We start from the raw sequence: 13,107 nt of genomic DNA, 5'->3' as shown, positions 1-13,107 counted from the left end.
TTAAACTTTGCTGTATGGTGTGCCACAACGGGATGTGGCGTATCTGTTAATGCCCCAGGATTTAAACTATATAAGTCTGTTATATTATTTCACGTGTACTATCAGATTAGACGTATACTTAAAGAAATTAATGCTCCATTACCACTGGATCCAGCATGGAATCACGCAAATAATATTTATGATAAGAGGGCCTTCGAACGTATTTGTAATGAATTTAATGTTTCTACGAGTAAAGATTGGCGCATTAAAGGACCTAGCCATGGTCTAGGTATTCCGTACTCTGGACAAAGAACTATTAAAGATAAAAGCGATTATTTGATTAAAGAGGGTGTGATCCCTTCAAGCTTTGCTCTCTCGGATAAACAGTTTAGAGCAGATCGTATGAACTTTGAGATTGGCATTCCTTATATTATAACAAAGTTTGTGCATCCAAACGATACAACAGACGCTTGGAATGAATTTCTTAATGATAAAACGGAAAATAATTTTACTAACCCAGGATTTGAAAGAGTTAATGAATCGATAAGAACTTATGTATGGGCAATTTCCGGTGCGCAATCGCAAACATGAATGTCCATTATCGGTATTGGGACGGCGTTCGATGCGCAAAAACAGTTTGTCGCAAACGTGGAGGACGCCATTAATTCACCAGTTGACATACCATCGTCTATAAAGCGTTTTCAAGATGCATTACAGTACGCTCAATCTAAAGTGGACTTTGTTTATGCACCGGGACTATACATGTCTCTGGAACTTAAGATCGGTCAAGTGATAGGCTATAATAATAAAATTGTTATCGCTACCGATCAACAAAAACCAGGTATAAATTCAGATATGAACGTCGAATTAATAACGCAAACATTCACGGGCGAAAAGGGAATAGTCAAGCCACAAACACTAACTATCGCACAAACATCTACTGATGCACAAGTGTCACCGCATATTGCGGCTAAAAATCAACAACATATCGATGAAAAAACAGCGCTTGTAGTGGGTGGAGTCTCGGTTGGTTTACTCATGATTTGGTTAAATAGTTCTTAGCGAATACGTACAACAACCCTGCAATTGCTACGATCAGCCCCCACAAGTTTTTACTAAGCCAAGTGGTGGTCTTAGCTAATAAATTCAATAGCCAGGAAACAACACTCCCTATTATACCGGGAAGTGCAGCCGCGGCTTTCTCAGCGAGCTTACCCAGTGCTGAACCTAATGCTTTTAAATGCTTTTTTATCCACTCTTTTATACTATTTTTATCACTAGGGGGTGATCCGCCTCCACCTGTACCACCTGTGCAATAAAATCCCAACGCGGTTAAAATACTGGCAATTGTTATTCCCTGTTCTCTGAACAATGTTTAAATATTATCGGCCAGTGTGTCGTCATCGTTGAGGACATGATCGATAGTTTCTCGAATACGACTGATTTGCGAACGAAGTGCCTCTCTATTAGTGGAAGCTGCTTAGAGGCGGGCCGATCTTTCCTCTTCTAGGTTACGCAATCTTTCCGCTACGCGGCGTCTATTAAACTCATCGCCCGCCTGTTCGAGTTTTGTTTTCTCATAAGCTATATGCTTGTCAATTTCGGATAGCTTGGCTGTATTATTGATGAGTTCTCCCCGCATTGTTCGCATTGCCTTGTCAAGACCTCGTAATTCCCTAATACTGAACTCTGAATGTGGTACCTGTAACGTGGAATTATCGTAATAGGTATCTAAGATTTCTCCGAGTCCGTTCGAGGCCACCATCGAGGCTGCTTCCAAATCATCTGTATTAACGAGTTCATCACGCACGGTTTGAAGAGCCTTAGTAGTCTTCCCGGAAAGCTTTGCTCGTCGGTAGTCCACAAAACCTAATTTATCACGAACAATGCCGATACAGTGTTTTGTGGCTATCGTAGACAAGGCTAGGGGCTTACGAGTACGAGAATGCATAAGATCAATATCCGGAGCGCCAAGCAGTCGCAATATTCCTTTACTATCTATCTCAAACTTTGAATATTCACGAAAAATAGGACTATCATCTTTAAAGGAATCGTAATAATCATTGACGGTTGATTGTAAAATTTCATCTTTAAGATTCGTGCCACCAAAGTTGGTTTCATCAGTATCTTCGATTGGATTCTGGTTATCAAAGTCATCAAAGGTACTTAGATCTAAGTCATTATGTTCAAAATTAGCCATTTTTATATTAAACATAGGGTACATGTTTTCAATATAACAATGTCTTCGCAATACGGATGCAAGTTAAACCCACAACGTAGACTTCGAGATCCATTAGGGGTCAAGGCAATTCGTCAGTCTGTTACTATAACTAATAACCCTAGTACCATCGATCAGAATCAAACGCTTCTGGTTCGCTTTCCTAATCTCGGCGCACACGATGTGTTAGTTCCGGGAACTGTCCGACTAGCATTTACGATTAGTTTGACTTCTACCGACGTTAACAGGGAGCCTGTTCAGAACATAGGTCATGCTATCGTTATTAAAATTAGCGGTAATGAGGTTTTGAGTATCGAAGATAGCGATGTATACTATTGTTACATGGATCTCTGGAGAACAGATAAAGAACGGGAAAACTTACAGTACCAAGGTATTTGTAATAAGAACACATTGAGACTGCGCGTAGGTGCTGAAAATGGTGTTGATACCAACGAAAAAGATAAGGCCGTTGCCGACGCATTAGGTAACCGATTCTATGTTCCCCTAGACTTTGAATTACTAGATTCTCACATGCCTTTTTATCAAGCATCCCTAGGCGATAGGTTAGAATACGAACTCACTTTTAACGACTACGGTAGAGTAATCAGAGCTGCTGAAGATGCTAGCTATTCCATTGACAACATCTCGCTGGAGTACGATATCATAAGGGATCCCGAATTAGCCAGACAAATTCGTAACTATTATTCGGGAAGTTTAGCCATTTTGTACGATCGCGTGCTGCGACACCGAAAGATCACGAGGGACAGAAAAGATATGATGTGGAATATCAATCTAAACATCCCCACGAGGTCGTTGAAGGGTATTTTAATGTTGTTCGAGGACCCCTCCGATGCGTTTAAAAGAAATACCGAGAAGTTCTACAATCCCAAGATTACAAAAGTAGAATTGACTATCGAGGGCGTTCCTAATCAACTATATAGCCAAGGAATGCTAGCATATCACGAGTGGGATGAGATTAAAAAACCTCTTTCTATAAAACGTTCTCCGGAAGTTAACGCGGTCGTGAAAGATCTGTCTCTCGGAAGTGTATCGATGGGTGAATACCTCACCACGAAGTACGCGCTATGGCTCGACATGCGAACAACGGATGATGACCAACTACACGGCAGTGGGAGGAGAATAGAAAATGCTAGCGAGGGTGCCACCATACAGATAACGAAGCTTCAGGAATCGGCTGGTATATTAAACATATATTTGTACGTGATTATGGATGCGCAACTTAATTTACAAAATGGGAGATTCGTGCAAGCAATCTATTGATAATCTTTTACCTAAAGATCCGCACTGCGCTATCATATGCGGGCAAACGGGCTGCGGAAAAACAGCTTTTATTCTAGATATTTTACCATTATCAATTACCAAAGTCATTATCGGGATGTTTTCGATCATATTATTATTCTGTGCCTAACTATAAGCGTTAATAAAACATACTTATCGAGAGATTGGGTAATGAATGACGACGGGGTACAAAGAGTCGATCCGGGCGATCGTTTACAAGACTGTCTCCGAGTATGTCACGAAAAATACAAAGGAGAATCAACCCTTTTCGTAATAGACGACTGCAGCGCGAGTAAAGAACTCACAAAAAAGAAAGATATGCTTTCGTATTTAGCATTCTCCGGTCGGCATACTCAACATAGCGTTTGGGTACTTACTCAAAAATACAACTCTGTCCTGAAAGATCTCAGAGAGCAGACCAAATGGGTAGCGCTGTTTCATTGCAAAGACCGAGATTCATTCGAGGAATGTTTACGCGAAAATGACGTCATTTATACCAAGGGTGAACGAGATAAAGTCAGAAAAGTGTTAGCGGCAACGAAGCACTGTAAACTCGTATTAAAAACCGATCAACCAGCTGCTTATGCAATTGCTTAGCAAAATGTAGCAAAAATGTAGTAAAAATGTAGCAAAATTATAGCAAAAATATAGTAAAATTATAGCAAATATAGCAAAATTATAGCAAAATGTAGCAAATTGAACATTAGCGGTTAATATTACATAAAATGTGGTTCAAAATCCTCATTCTTTCGCAACAGTTCATTATTATGGGATGTATTGGATATGTCATATTTCATTATGTTAGACTTAAATATCTCCTTAGGTATTACATTATGGAATGCGACGAACTCATCGAACAAATGCTCAAAGAGCCTGATGTAGATAAATCTTTAGATAAACATAGAGAAAGACTCGCGGCTTTGGTAGCCGGTGGAAAATGTTCCCAATATTTGGGAGAAAATTATACCATCGAAAAAATTGAAAACATGACCGACGAAGAGATTAAAAAACTGTACGTGCGTTACGAGTCTAGACTGGGGGCTACCATGACTAAAACGATAGGGTCGTCTATATTACAACTATACACAGTCGTAGCTAGTACGTTTCTCCCCATCCCGGCAGAACATCGCATGTATTTATGGGAATCTCTAGAGAAAGACCCATTCATCGAACACGCTATAAGCTCAGTGAGCTGTGAGTTTTATCATAGATTCGGAATGTTTTTAGCTCCGTTCACCACAGCTTTAATAACGGCTAGGTATTGTCAATTTAAACATACATGCTCACTTAATAATATAAAGAACGAAGTTCAAATAAATAATGGAGACTCAACAGGTGACACCACAACAGATTGTGAACACGCAACCACAAGTGAACGAGGAACAACAAGTGAATGAGGAACCACCTCATGTGAATGTGAATGCACCACAACCACAAAAACAACCCAGAGTTACTAAGAACCCCCAAAAAATAGCTGCAGGAAGAAAGGGAGGGCTGGCGCGCAAAGCGAAATTAATAAATAATTCAAATATTAATCCGATTAAAACATGGGCACTAGTAGGAATTGCAGGTATAGCGGCTGTATGGTTCTTTTATAAGACCGGAGAAGAGAAAACGTCACCCCCGCCGCAACAACAAGTTCAATTAGAGGTTAGCCCTCATATAATGCTGTAAGAAGCATGACTACTCCAGTTACAGACAGTAAAATGTTGGTAAACGCGACGTATCATTCAGCGGTGGTCACCGGCTTGGCCATAGGCTATGCCCGTATGGCTAAAATGATTACTAAAGCCACACCTCCCAAGCTAGATTTTAATGGATTTGATATAGGTATGATGGTTCTGGATATTGGATTAGCAATGGCAACGAAGGATATGCTCATCAAACTAGGACTTATCCCGGAAGACATAATGAAGTAATTAAACATTTGAATATTTATATTCATATAAACATTTGAATATTTTATATTCATATATTCACTATGGCAACAATTGCGATGATGGTCGGTGGAGCTGTTGTTAAGGCTCTAGCTTTTTCGGGGAGTAATTATTTATTTTCCAGTATGAGGGAATCAAACGCTAAAGAAGTTGAAGAGGAGCGTAAACGACATAACAAAGCTTTTGAACAACTCCAAGCAGCTCAGTTACAATATACGCAGCAGAGAATGAAGAGATTAGACTTTATTCATAAAAAAACTGATTAAGGAAGGACATTCAATTCAAACGTTTAAGGATGTCGAATCTGCCATGCATGAATACTACCTCGTTTATGGAAAAAAACTCGACCCAATACCGAGACCAACAATGAGTCAGTTTTATACACCGTCAGAGGAACAAAAGAACCGCGAGGTCACATTTGTGATTATTGGGTTAACTGCTGTATTGATTTTCAGCTATACAATAGCTTCGCAGTGACAGCTGTGGCTATGCATAATCCATGATCTATTAATCAATATCTCACCAGTGTAGCTGTGATTTGCATTTAGACAAATGATATGATAGATGTATAACCATGAATAACTGCAAGTTTACACTCATGGGGAAGACGACTCCTCAAGCGTGGACACATGGCTTTTGTCAGAGAGTTAAAAGCTATGGCAAAGCAACGTGGTCTACGTGGATATTCTCGTATGAGAAAAGCTGAATTGATTACCTTACTCGGTTTGGAATACAACAAACCCCAGACTGTTAGAGAACTCAAAGCTCAAGCGAGAAACAGTGGGCTGAGAGGTTATTCTCGAATGAGAAGAGCTGAATTGATCGCTTTACTAGATAATAATAATATTGATAATGATGATGTTATTCAACAACAACAAGAATTAATATTTGTACCCACATCCGCCGGCGTTGGTAAATATCTAAGAGGTTGGAAGATGGATGTTAATTCCAACATGGATGTTAACGATATTAAGCCCATCATATCGATTAAAATTAACGAGGAGTTAGATGATTTACATAGTATAAAATACCAGCTGACGATTATCAAGAAATCAAGAAGTTATAACCGAATCCGATACTATAAACGCATCATTAGATACATCAATTCAGAGGATACAGGAAACTTTAGAACGCTGGACTAATAGAGGTTCGGGTTGGGGTGTGGATAAAATCGATAGTTTATATTTAGATATAGCGAATTATATGCCTTTCAAAGGTGGATCTTATATAGATTTACCCCCGTATTATAAGAAGAAAAAAGCCATAATTAACGTAAAAAATAAATCCGATGATTGTTTAAGAATGATGATAAATTCTGCATTGTTCCCCGTAGACAAAAATCCGGGTAGACCTTCTAGCTATCCCCAAAACGATGGACTCAACTTTGATGGTATAGACGAACCTACACCAATATCACAAATTGATAAGGTGGAAAAGCAAAATAATTTAGCAATAAATGTTTTCAGACATTCTAAAGGAATTATTGTACACAGGATAAGCTCCGCTCCGGAACATATCCCCAGAATCAATTCATTTCTGATCGAAAAAGATGGAAAATATCATTATACATGGATAAAGAGTTTAAACAGGGTGCTATACGATCAAACAAAACATAAGGAAAAGAAATATTTCAGCGAAAGATGCCTGCATGGGTACAGCAGACAAGATATATTGGAAGCGCATAAAGAAGACTGTAGAGGTGTTGGACAGACTGATATCAGGATCGATATGCCTAAAGAGGGAAAAAATATATTAAAATTTGAACATTATTGTAATCAAATGCCAGTACCGTACGTAATTTACACCGACTTCGAAGCGCTTATCAAACCCATAGAAAATACCAACCAAGATAATAATCAAGGTAGTGGTTTTACGTACTTGGACCCGGCATGGTACTATTCCAGTCCCGGACTATCGTGGGATGAATTGTTGAAGAAGACCGGCGTAGAACTAAAACTACTCACAGATTACGATATGCACTTGTTTATTGAGAAAGGATTAAGAGGGGGTATATCGATGGCAGCGAAAAGGTATTCTAAGGCTAATAATAAATTAGTGGAAGGATACGATCCCAGTAAACCTGACATGCACATATTATATCTCGACGCTAACAATTTGTACGGATGGGCTATGAGTCAACCTTTACCCACCGGTGGTTTTGAGTGGGTCGATGATATTGATAATAATGATGAGAATAAAGGGTACATACTAGAAGTTGACTTGGAATATCCAAATTCCTTACATAAAGACCATAACAGTTATCCGCTAGCTCCCGAAAGATTAATGGTTAATAAAGACTGGATGTCGGAATATCAACACTCCTTGATGGGTAATAGTAGGTTAGCTAACGTAGAAAAACTCGTACCAAATTTGATGGATAAGACAAAATATATAGTTCACTATAGAAATCTCCAGTTATATCTATCGTTAGGTATGAAACTAAAGAAAATACACAGAGTTCTAAAGTTCGATCAAAGCCCTTGGATGGAGCCCTATATAAGGTTGAACACAGATTTAAGAAACATAGCTACCAGCGATTTCGAAAAGAATCTGTATAAGCTCATGAATAACTCGGTATTTGGTAAAACTATGGAGAAACTAAGGAAGCGTGTTGATATTAAATTAGTCAGATCTAATGAGGAAGAAAGACTCAGGAAACTCATAGCCAGTCTGGCTTTTAACAGAAGCAAGATATTCGATAACGACTTAGCCGCGTTGCATATGCAAAAGAGTAATATAAAATTCAACAGACCGGTGTACCTTGGTATGAGTATTCTCGAAACACTTAATGTATGACTTTTATTACAACGAACTTAAGAAGCAATACGGCGATAGATGTGAGGTGTTATATACCGACACAGATTCTTTGTTGATGGAAATACAAACCGAGGATGTGTATAAAGATATGGCAGAAAAAATACATATGTACGACACGAGCGATTACCCAAAAGATAATCCACTGCACAGCGTTGTAAATAAAAAGGTGTTAGGTAAGATGAAGGATGAATGTGCTGGGACCCCTATAGCGGAGTATGTAGGATTAAGACCTAAGAGGTATTCTATAAAGAAGTCCGATAATGGAGAGATAAGAAAAGCTAAGGGCGTTAAGAAGTATGTTGTAAAAAAGCATATCAAACACGAACAGTATAAAGAATCATTATTCAACGGTAGAATGTTCAAACACGAGATGAACTCTTTAAGAAGTTACGATCATAGGATATATGGATTAAGGTGAGGTGAGGTGAAATGGGGTTTAACGTCGCGTCCAAGATTATTGCACTTATATAGCGACGTGCATGTACGTGTGTGTTTGTGTGGCTGCTTGTACTAGTCCGGACTGATGCCGATTTATAGTACTAGCACACTGAGATACTATGCCGCAGTTTAACATGAATACACTACTCAGACACAGTATACTGACTCCGAGCCGACCAGTCCTTGTTTTAGCCCCTTAATGCCGAGCGCCAGACAGGGTAACAACAAGTACCATCTTTTAACGTCTTTTGGTATGACGCGGCCGGGGATCGAACCCCGGACCTTCCGCTCTCCGGGCGGACGCTCTACCACTAGACCACGGAGGCGGTTATGGATTAAGAATGAACAAGACATCATTATCCCCCTTAGATACAAAGAGATGGATTGATAATGATGGTGTAACTACCTATGCTTATGGTTATGGTGGTAATACCGTACCGACGGGAACTATGAACAATTCTTCTCGTACAAATGCCCTACCCGGTCCATCTTGAAGATAATAAAGAATAGGCTCTCCTTCTTTCGTAACCAATCTACTAATGTAATACGTCTTAAGGGACCATTTGGGATCGGTTGCGCGACGTAGGCCTCCTTCGAGTTCACCGGGCTGGTATAAATATCTTACCCTTACTCTATCCGGAAGTTTTCGTTCTTTGCCTCTCCTCGGTGCTGAAGATTCGGAAGTCAGGGATTTCATTTTAATCGCATCGGATGGTTTCTTCCCTATTAATCTCGTCACTGCATTATTCAGCGCTGATACAACGGCTGATAATCGTGTCACCCATTCGGTTGATCTCAATCGCTCGGATTTCATTTCGATATCATACTGATAGCCAAACAAACGTTCCGCTAGAGTCCGGTTAAGTCTTTCAACAATGGCTTGACTGCGGTGGGCCTCTCTTTCACCACGGACGATTTCGACGTTGTGCTTTGTTAACAGTTTAGTTATTGATCCCATAAACTCTCGACCGGGATCTACTTGAAATAGCTTAGGCCATTTTAGTGGTCCACGTTTATATATGTGACTCAGTGCATTAGCTACTTCTGTTAGCCTCTTTGTATCGACTAGCCACATCCACTACTGTTAAAACGTATTTATACGTTTTGCGTCTTACCTTATCGTGGGGAAGAAACAAGAGGTCAGCCTGATGAACTTCATTCGTCGTAAAAATATCAAACTTCTTTCTCGGTATATAACGCGGTGCCGGTAAATATATTTGCCACAACGCTTGTTTCTTTAACCAATCCTTGGCCACATCTTTAGATACCTTAGCCGCGGTGGCTAATTTTTTTATTGCTCCTATACCTTTCCAATATCTTCGTGGGCTATAGTAAATTTTATTCATTATTAATTAATATTGATGTTTCATTTAATACAAATCCGGCTCCAGTGGAAGTGAGCCAGAACCATCATTACCTATAAAAATTTATATCATAGACCCCAGGTGGTGGTGAGCTGGAGTCAATTTAACTTAATCTCATGACTATCGTTGAATCGCATAGTCATTTACACATAAAAAATGCTACCCATAGTAGCAGTATAGGTATTTTGAATCCGGCTCCAGTGGAAGTGAGCCAGAACCCCCATTACCTATACTACTCAAGGGAGTTAACTGACTATGAAAGTCCAGTTTCCAACCTTGCCGAAATAGGCAGAAATCAGGGAGTTCCATTTTGGCTGGACTAACGAGTCTATGCAAAGTCCAATCGAAATAGCGTAACGAATCGACATCTGGTTCATAAACAACATAACGACTACCGTGCATATTTCGGTCGACTGTAGGTTTTGCAGAGCATGTGTACCGTCAAATTGGCGTCCACAGATATTTTTTCCAAATATTTTCATGTGTTTTTTATTAAAGTGTAATTGATTCGATGGACTTCGCGAGAAAAGAACTGTTATTATGAGCTTGATTATCCATCAGATCGCCTGGACGCCATTTTGTATGAACAAATGGCCTCAGACCACAGTTATCCCCCCTAAGTTTTACCATGAACCGGAAGGAAAATAGGAGAATATAGTACCCTGTTTAAATGGGCTGTTCAGCCTGTGGCAATTTTTTTGGAGTGACTTGTGATAGCTTAAAGGGGCACTGATCTAACGCAATTCCCCGGACTGGTTGCTGCCTTTGTTATTGTTTTTTTCCCCGTGAGTACCCGGATGATACGCAACGCAACTGAGCGTGACCAGAGACTGGGCTACCGTCTGCAAGGACAGCTAAATGAACTTGGAAGCTGGAGGCAATATTTGTTTTACGCATTTTTGCATAAACACTGATTGGTTAACTGTGATCTATAAAGATTTCGACAAAGGGCGCATGTTAATTAATTTCTTCAGCCTAAACAAAGAGACAAAAAGAACGGCGGAGCTCATCGGATGTCGTAATTTGGAAATACCCCAGATGGTTATAGTTAATACTAAAAAAAGTATCCATGCAGTGAAAGCATTTTCGGGTTTTGGATTGCGTCGATAATACGATTACTACTCCCTTGTTGACATCCACGTTTTCTCGTCTAACCCTACACTTGTGTATTTGTCGTCATTCCCTTGATGCTCAGTTAATTAATTTATTACAGGTACAATTAGTGGTAACACCACTTAGATTACCTGACAAAGGTTCCCATTTGGCATTTATTGTGTCTGGGGTAATTATTCAATCTAAATCCAGGTTTGAAGCGAGGTGAAATGTGTGTTATGTAATATGCACGTGGCAGCCAAGCAAGAGATGAATGATCAGTTCATTTACTTTTTTAGTAAATCAAGGGATCGTTCCTGGTCATCAAAGGATTAATTAATCACTGTTATCTTTGGATATGTCAAAAGTGAGTGTTTACATGTCTAGTTTTACAAAAACAAAGGGAATACAATCATATCATGGCGTGAAGTGCCGATGTAAAAACAACATACTTTGTTCAAAGGGTTAACTGATTAAACGTTGATTGATTGATCATTGTAAATCTATCACTCAATGGAACCGTGGACGTTATGAAAATAGTTGTCACGTGGGCTTTATCACCCGACCCTTGAGACTTGACACCTATAAGAAACACCTGAAACAATCCAAGTGATCAGTTGAGAAACGAACACGGGTTATAATATCCCGAAACGATATATATCTTTTAAAATATTTGATTGTTACAGAGACACGTGGCATCGAATAAAATTCTTTGTACAGCTGCAGACGAGTGGGATATTGTTCCTTTGTGTGGATATTCACAGATACATTCCTGGAACAAGGAAGCTGCCTAAAATTTATACACATAAATTTGGTGGGTTGTAATTATGGTATTTGCATTTTGTTTTCCTTCATTTGAACCGATTCGTTCTTGTTTCTCTACGCCTTGGTTGGGAAATCCTTCAATGCGCGATAGACGTTATTTTCACCGGTCTTTTCCTTTGTAAGCGTGTATAGATTACCGTCAATTTGTAAAATGTGATTCCCTCAGGCAATTTATAAAATGTGTAAATATTTCAGCCATTTTGACTAAGAAATCTGTCCAGATTGATTAAGACGATCAAAAGGGCCTACAAACATCACAACAGATTATTATGTAGGATTAGAAGCCAAACAGCATAGAAATGTACTTTTCAACGAAATGTTTTTCAGTCACTTAAATATTTAGAAGTTTAATAAATATGTTACACATTTTGACAGTAAAAAAAATATGCACACTATAAAAAAGCAATGCTTAGGAGAAATATTTACTTCGTGTGGCAAGTAAAAATAGTAAAAACGAAAATCGCAAAATTACCAAGTGACTTATCAAAACTTCGTCACCATTACCGATGCTACCCCCAAAGATACCTACATTTCCTTATTATCTCGAAAACTGTATTTCATTTTGTTGATCAATGTGACCATACGCCCTTATTACTACCGGTATCCATAAAAGTGACCAATGCGCTTACGAAAGGCGCAGCAGAGGTCGCGAACTAGTCTAGATTTCTGCTATACATCCGGGTACTCACTGGGAAAAAACAATAACAAAGGCAACAACCAGTCCAAGGGAATTGCGTTAGATCAGTGCCCCTTTAAATGAAAGATAAGACATTGTAGTTTGCTGTCAATTTTTTGTTAGCCCCAATCTGTGAAGGTATTGATTCCAGCTTCCCATGATTTGACCCCAAGTTGAAGGCCGTTGTGTGTGTTTCGGCTCGAAACTTCCGGTGAGCATTGTTGACAGTGGTTACTGCGAAAGCGAGATGGTGAATGCTGGCCGAAACTTTGCATGTTAAGTGACAAGTGGCAGGTTGGTCTGCATGCAACAGGAGAACAGCCTACGACTGATAATAATTATGGTGGGCTGTCATGTCACTGTAGATAGCAAAGAAGGAAATTAATTGTGGTCTGAGGCCAAATGCATTATGCACCTGCTGACAGTGATATGAGAGGTGGTAGCTGATTGGGCAATAGGAGG

Source organism: Haliotis cracherodii, unplaced genomic scaffold (genome assembly GCF_022045235.1).
Source record: "Haliotis cracherodii isolate W230 unplaced genomic scaffold, xgHalCrac1.p SCAF_4, whole genome shotgun sequence".
NCBI classification, from domain to species: Eukaryota; Metazoa; Mollusca; class Gastropoda; order Lepetellida; family Haliotidae; genus Haliotis; species Haliotis cracherodii.
The sequence above is the reverse complement of the archived record's forward strand: the minus strand, read 5'-3'. Positions refer to the sequence as shown.